Raw genomic sequence first — 8,666 nt, 5'->3', positions numbered from 1 at the left:
GTACTATGAATAAATTGCCAGCTGAGTATGCATAAACATCTCTCAGTCTGAGCACAGACTACATAACTAAACTTGACATGAAGAGACATGTTTAGAATGCACTATTACTTCCATGGGAAGTCCCCCAATTCCCGCTTCAGGACTTTTCATTCTACAGCACATATGGATGGCATTTTCCTGCTGAAATTTAGTTGAAATTGTTTACAGTATATTATTTCTTCACTGTTAATAAATTACATAGTACCAGAGCACTGCCAAAACAGTATTTTTGGTGGGAAAGAATAGGTCTTGATTACAAACACATGAGCTAAATTTTTTTGGATAAGAGCAAAAAAAATGTCAAGGGACAAGCCTATCCTCCCAAATTCACATCTGTTAGTAACATATCTTATGAAAATACATTAAACCATACGTCCAAAGCAGAACCTGTCTTCAAGCACTGTTCAATAAAATACAGCAATCTCTGGGAAACCTCTCTAAAACCCTGAGCAAACCATCAGCTCGAAGAAGATCATTTCCTCCGAGCACAGCGCAGCCCTTCAGAACTGCAGCCATTTGGCAGCGACTTGGCAAAGGCACAAAAGGACGGGAATTAGCCACGTCAGCATCTTCCAGGGATGCAGAACGTAGCTCAGTCCTCCACCCTGCCAAAAATCAGCTGTGAAGCCCACATGACAGCCTGGAGGAAGGCAATCCCTGCCAGCTGTTTCCAACTGCCGCCAGCCACATGAGCAGCGGGGCTCGCGCAGACGTGTGCCCACTAAGAAGCTACCTGACAAGCGGTAGAGATGAAGTTCCACTCCAGGATCAATAAACAGCTCCAGGATGCTGCCAATATTTTGTTTGCTTCAGTAGGGTCTTCTGCAGTGTCCTGATCACAGACAACAGGGCAGTGAGTTATTGAGGATTTCAGTACTGAGTAGGGAGGCCCAAAGGGGAACTCTTGTCACCCCATCTCCTCCAGAGTGCCAAGAGAAAGCCTGAATATTCTCATACAACTGCCCACTCGGAGTGGTAAAGTCTCAGTGCATTTCATAACTTGATTAATAAACTCAATTTATTATTCGTTGGGCAAAAAAAAAGTTGTTCGCCCTCTTCTTTGGTGTGTCCTAACAGCTCCCACCCATACTGCTCCCAGGATCACTGGTGCCTGCAGCCTGGAAGAGAAACACTGAACAACGTGCAACTTTTCACCAATAATCCACATTGCTTTTAGCTAAACTTAGGGCAGGAGGGAGAAAAGGGTCTTTCCCGAGGTTCTGCTGAGAGTAACTTTAGAGATGCCAGATCTGTTCTTACTTGTTCCTCTCAACTTTTTCCTTCACACACACTATAACAACAAAAGAGTCTGTAACATGTGCACAGTAATGATGAAGGCTTACAGCTGTCATCTAAATATTTTTATTGAAACTATAATTAACTGTTTCTAAGAGCTTGGCTTTACTACAAAGATAGCAAGTTAGAGAACAGGAGTATTAGGTTTCCTCTGTTACCAATCAGCAATTTCTTTTTTAACTTTGCAAAGTCTACCTTGGAGGCATCCTCTCCTCTTCTTACCGCTGTTTTGCTAAAGGGGAAAAATGAAGATTTTTTTTCCTATGCTAGACACCATTACACAGCATAGCTTAAGCTACATACTTATGCTGTGCTAAATGCACCATCCTGCTAATCTATGCAGAAAACTAACTTCAATTACATTAATAATTGTTGTGGTTTAGTATGGTGCCAAAATTTACCTCTCAGCTTGTTAAAGAGACAATTTAATTAGTAGCACTGAATACAATCTCAAATGAGTGATATTATCTGAAGAATTCTTTAAGGGGGTTTGTTGTTGTTTCTTTACCACCTAGATAAATTGAGCTACCGAGTTGCTTTTAGTGCAGAGAGAACTGAAGCTATAGCCCAGACTCTGTAGCATGAGRAAAAAAATATCTCTGGATCCACAGACATCAGGACATGAGTGTTGACCACCAGCTACAGCAATACACTAACTTCAATAACTGATTCAAGTTTTTAGATTTGCACTAATAAACTATATCAGCTCTGATACCTCAAGACAGGTCCAATCCAGGACCTTGTATTTACGAACACTCACTCTCACCTTGAGTTGATTGTTTCCAAAGCAGCGCAGATTAAAGCCTTCAGCAGAGTTTTGTTTCTCTCTAACATAAGCAAAACCCAATCTCTTTAATTCATTTATTTTCAAACTAAATCCTCTTTATCTCAAAAATGAAGAGGATAATATATGCTTGTTTTCCTTTTGCAACCAAACCAATCTTAAGTTTAAAGAAGCCCTGATCTAACATTTTAGCCAAGAAGTGATCCCTATCCATTCACCTAAGTTTATTTCAACTATATTAAGCATATTCCATAAATATCACTTACTTGCATAGCCAGAAATAAACTCACAGTTCTTGAACCTCATCAGCCACCAAGCTTCCCCTTCCAGAGCAACATATGGTCCTATGAATAACATCTTTCAGGTTAAAAGGGATCTATTCCAAATATTTACCAACCATCCCTACGGTCCTGCATCGTGCTTATAAATGTTTTGAGTTTTGCTGAGTGAGTAGTCGTAGAATCAATAAAAAGCTTAATTAACTGTCTCTCATGGTTGCACTTATAACAGAATCCAGGCAAAAACATCAGACTAAACAAATCTCAGCCTAAACATTCATGTCAAAGCAGAAGAATAGCACATTAAAGTACAGAAACGGTTGTGTGAATATGAAAGAAACAAAATAAATGAGTAGCTTGCTATGTTCAGGTATATTTAAAGAGGAAACATATTACAAAATATACACTATGAAAGCATGAAATCCTTCCACTCGTATGAGTGACACATACTGCACCAGGCCATTCATGGCTCTCCCAGGAACATCCTCGTTTGACTCTTACAGCGATACCTCAGTTTGTTCCTCAACATGAGGCTCAACAGGAAATAAAATGAAGGAAGCAAAATAGTCATTGCCAGCAGAACAGTTGAGATGTCTAACTATGCCAACATCACATTGCTAATATTATTCCAAGCAGCTTTTCAGTTCTTTGTTGGCACTACTTGAAGTCTGACAATAGAAAAATAACAGAAAACAAAGCCCGAAACACACACATGACAACAAGTTACCTGGTCAAGCCAAAAGGAGGCATGCTCACCAAATTAACATCTCATTCTGCCTCATCTGCAAGTAAAATTGTCTTTCTGTGGCACTTAAAAATAAAACGTCCCACCTAAAACAAAGGTTGGGGACAGAGCCCTGATGCCATGTCCTGCTACACCCAGGGTAAGAAGCTATCTGGAGAGCTAAATAAAGTAATAACGATGATATGAAACATCTGGAAGACAGCAGGCTGGCAAAGAGTTGGCCTATTTTACTTTGAGAGATAATGACTTGCAATTTTATGTGCTATCTTATGACCATTACCTAATTGCTAAAGACAGAAATATGGCTTCATCCAACATGCCTCATCAGCTGCGATTACAAAGAGAATTTGTTAAGATCAAGAATATGATTTACTGAGTAATTACAGTAGAAAATAGTCTCACCGTTTTTACATTTGACTTGAACAACGTGTTATTCCTTTATAGAGAACATTTAATACTAATTAGAAATGTTTAGGCTGCAAGTATAAAGAAATACGATTTTCAGAAATGGGCTTCATTGCTTTTGAAATCAGTCTTTCATGGTATCATAGGTCAGACAACCAAATACTATTAGTTGTTTCTGAGAGTCTTTTCTCAGCTTTATATTCACATCACCATATAATAACATTTACCTGGCATCCCACAGCACATACACAAAATAAGTCCAATGTTCAAATATAAGTCTCTCCAATAAAATCAGATAAGTTATCGCTAATTAWTCCTGTACTCATATTTCAAACACATGCATTTAAAATCTGCAGGAATGCAAACCTCTCACATGATTAAGGCTTTCACTAAATGGGCAAAGACTCATCTCTGACTTAATAAAATCACCAAATTGAAAAGCAGGTAGTGGTTATGCAAAATATGCAGCTTTCAGAAAGCCCATTCTTTATGAAAAAACTCAGCTCCAACAAAACCATTAGTCTAAAGAGAACCAAAATTTCATAATGGATCTATACCCTAAGCTGATACAGGTTTTCTTTCCAAAAAAAAAAAAAAAAGAAAAAAAAAACCCCAAAAATTCTGCATACTAAATGTGCTTGGACTCCAAATGCCCATATCTGCACAAGTTGTCCAGGTTTTGCATCTTCACATTCCATCTCAAGTCTACTTACCAACATACAAAACTGTACAGAGGTTTCTCACAGCTCTGCACAATAACAGCTCAGCTCCTGAGATAAGAGGAAAAAATACCACACAGTATAAGCTTCAAGTTAAACAGATAAAAATTTCCATTTAATTAAATGATTTTCATTTCTTGCATAAGTTAAGGTCTCATCTTACTGATGGGGCAGATTTTTTTCCTAACCTATAACATCATGCAAGAAGAGCTTTCATCGCTGTTTTAGTGAGCCATTTCCCTCTTTGAGTTAAACAAATGCAACAAAAACACTGCTTAATTATCAAGTTTTCATGATTTTCTAAATTGAAATTAAAGCTGGTGTAATGAGAATCAGCTACTGCTCCCTCCAATTAGTAGATTAGTAGATTTTGTAGCCACCATCATTCTTATACTCATTCATACATGACGCTGTAACACAACTCCTTACACATGCATATGCCCAACAGTCAATATCTCCACGTCGTTACAGAGAGAAAATTGGTATTCAAGTGTTTCTCACTAAAGGCAGAAAAAGAGATTGTTTTCCCCGCACAATGCTTAATTAGAATGGGCTCTCCCAAGGGAAAGCACAATCCCTGACATTTCACCTGAAGGCAAATTCCAGGATCCTGCACAGAAAAGCTCATCAGGGGAAATGAGGTACATCCTGTTTACTTTGCAGCTCACTTAGCTCATTAACAGCAACACACACAGACACCTCACCAAGCTAGGGGGAGGCTGCAATACATATTTGTGGTCATACTCAATAAGTGGATGATTTTTGGTTTTATGTTTGTTATGTGGTTTCTTTTTCTTCCTAATTTCAGGCCTATGTTTTTGAAATAAGTTTTCCTAACATGGGGATGTTTTTATTGTTATTTAACTTTTTTAAAAATGAAAAAATAATTAAACCAAGAATAAATTTAGGAGTTCAGGAGTGAGCAGGTTGTTATGGCACATGGTAGGTTATTTTAGCTCTTTCCAGTATCTCCAGCTTCCTACTGACAATATACACCTTGCTTGTAGCAAAAATTCAAGCTTTCTTTTGAAGAAAAAAAAATCCATACACCAAAAAAAGACTTTTTAAAAGCATTTCCTGAAAAGTCACCTAAAAACTAGAAGACTTTAAGATATTTTTAATGTAATTAATGTTTTACTTTAGTTTACGGTTACATTTAGTCAAAAGTCTGTGGTTAGCCCAAGGTCTGATACACACAAAAAGATCCTGATTTCTTATGCCTTTCCTGCAAAGACAGTGGATCCTCCCCCACCTTAGACATTTTCCTTTTTGATTTGAATGCAATAATTCTTTTACTCCAGGGGTAACACAAGCCCTCTTCATAAGGAAAATACTACAAAAGGACAATTTTAATTAATGGTGATCACCTCCAGCATTTAAGCACTTGCAATTCAGAGAGCACATACTGGCAGCTATAGCTCACTCATCTATTTTCCCCTCTTGTAGCCCTAGTGCTCTAATGAAACGCTGTCCAGAGCCGCACATATTCCCCATTTTCTTTTATCTGACAGAAATGAACTATGCAACTGGAATCACTCCCGCTGCTTCATCAGCCCAGATGACACACGCTATGCCATTAAAATCAGCTCATGTAGTAGGGCCTTGAGGAAATCCTTGCCTGCACTGGGGTCACTGCACACACAGCCGACAGCAGCGTGCAGTACAGCTCAGTGAATGGCAGGTTCTGTAAACTGGTGAATAAACCCACCCGCTAATGTGTGACCATGTAAATGTTCCTCAAAGTTGAATGGAGAGATGCTTTGCTTTCCCTTCCCATCAAGTTTTATTTCAGTGAGCCACATACCCGAATCACTGGAGCCTCAACAACAGCTGTTTTGTCTTTTAAGCTTGTCCTGTCACTTTGGGATCTGAATTTTTGCTGATGAAGTGTAATAGAAGCTGCTTCCTGCTACACCATGGAGAAGCAGATGTTATGAAAGTTGTGAAAGCCCTAAATATGGTCTCTTTCGAAAATCTCTTTTAGGCTTTTTCGTCCAATCACTAAAACATACATTATATTTACCTTGCTCCTAGTTCATTGAAATTAGCATCAAACAACTGTCTTGCGATATAGCTGAGGTTTTCGGGTGAGTGAGGACCTGGAAAGTAGCAGTGTGAGAATAAAAATAGGAGTTATATATCAAAGAAATTAGGACAGGAGGCTACTCGAGCAGTCCTCTAGCTCACCTTACTACTCCAAGACAGACATCACCGCCTTTGGCGTTCCTGGCAGATGTTTGTCAAGCCTGTTCTTACAAAGCTTAAGTGATTCCACAGCAGCCCTAAGCAATCTCTTCCAATGAATAATTATCCTTACAATTGCGAAGTTTCCCCTCATATCTAACTTCTAATCTCCTTTGCTTTAATTTAAGCTCATCAGTTCTTGTGCTGTCCCCAACGGACATGGAAAACAGATTATTCTGTTCCTCCAAAAAGCAGGTTTTTTTGCTTACATCTTCTCTCAGCCTTCTTAACCTCTAGCCTAAACAAGCCAAATTCTTTCAATTTACCTATATAGTTTGTGCTTTCGTTTATTATTCTTATTGCTCACCTCTGCTTCTCTTCATCTGATGCACGTCATCTTTGCTGTGTAGCATCCAGGTTGGAGATCCTGGACAGTTGACATGTAACTGCTGAGTAGAAGGAATCCTTTTGGATTTAACATGCAATATGTTCATTTTTACATTTAACATCTACTTTATTTGCAGTTTCTGTTTGGAGACTTGAGATTTGAAYGAGCTGAGTTTGGGATCTGAACTAGCTGAATCAGTTAGATTGGATGTGCAGCTTGGTTCAGTTTAGCACTAGAGGTTAGCGCACGTGTGCAACCTGCCAAAATAACCCCCGGGTCTTCTCCAGAGGCCCAGTCCTCAGCAGAGCTGAGTAATTAGAGTGTCTTAGGGCACTCGCACGCACTTACACACTATATAGGTGCAAAACATTTTAACTTTTAATTTTAACTTAACTTTAACTTAACAATTGCTTTATAAGAGCAGATTCCTTCTCACACTACTGAAGAATTAYGTTATAATTTATGTTATAATTCAGAACAATTCAGAAGCAAGGCAGCTTCTCCCAGAGCTGGGAGAGCCAGCCCAGACAGACACCTTCAGAAGAGCCTCAAGAACCATCTTTATCTTCCTGTTTGTGTACATTTCCAGGTCTCTGGGTTCACCATTCTTGTACTGCAGACCCTCCCAGGTAACTGCTCAGCCATGCATGCTGTGGGGCTGGGATCCTGCACCACTCATATTCCACACACTTTCTCAAAGCATGGCATGATTAAGCTTCCTGCAATCACTCACAGCTAAGAGAATTCATTTCCCTTTGAAACCAGGAAAACTAGATTTCACATGTCAAAACTGTGTTTCAATAAAGCATCCAGCTACATGAATCAGAGAYGGAGATTCTTTGAAGACTGCATCACATCACACTGCAGCTCAATGAAAGCACCGTAAGATACAGTTATTGCTTTTGAAAAATACTGTCATTTTAAAAAGAAGCCAGGTACCTAACACCTTGTTCCCTCCAAATCCTCCCCTTATATTGAAATATCCTCTCTTGCAGAAAAAGGATATCATTTTGAGGAAAATGCAAACACAAAGTCATGAATCTAATGTTTCATGGATATCAAAGACAACATGAACAAGAAAAAAACGGCCAGAGCTTCCTACAGGTTTAAGGATAAATTATGACTATGTTTAAGGGGCCTTAAAAGGGGGGCCCTGGTAGAGCAAGCCCATTCTCCTTCTTGTTTCACATCACYGGAAGGTTAGTAAGTCACCAAGACTCTGCCTAGGGGAGGCCTCATGCAGGCAAAGAGGTGGCTCTGGTGGCTCCAGAAGATTCACAACACGCTTTCCAACACAGGAGAGCGCAGCAGAGAAACCAGAGTGCCCCTCTCTCCTACGATGCAACTGTGGGGATCATAAAGCACCCAGGGCTGGGCAGTGGGAGCAAAGCAAAGCAGCCTGGTGAGTGTCCTGCKGGGGGGAGTGTTCCCCAGCCGCGCGACAAGGTGTCTTTAGGAACGACAGCCTCTCATGAAGTCATTTTAGTTAAAAATCTCCTGGGCTTCCCGGACCAGGCTCCCACTGCAGTAATTCTCAAGTAGGATAAAGAGCAGTAACTCTRCTTATCACTGACATTGAAATCCTGGCCTAATTAGAGCAGACAGACTAACACAGATTAACACAATTAGATCAAACTGAGCCTGTCAAAAGCAGGGCCTTTTAGAGGTAACATGCTGCTCATTTCCAGGGACTGACAGAGACCTGTAAAACTAGATATAACACTTGAAAACTGCTATTTTTTCCTCCCATGCCAAGCAAGTCCTGGACTGCACACAAGAGTTACAGTGTACACAGCAAGGAAACAGGATGSCCAGAACATTTACTGCT

This window comes from Nothoprocta perdicaria, unplaced genomic scaffold (genome assembly GCF_003342845.1).
Source record: "Nothoprocta perdicaria isolate Ctin4 unplaced genomic scaffold, notPer1 scaffold_302, whole genome shotgun sequence".
Lineage (NCBI taxonomy): Eukaryota > Metazoa > Chordata > Aves > Tinamiformes > Tinamidae > Nothoprocta > Nothoprocta perdicaria.
Note: the sequence above shows the minus strand (reverse complement) of the source record.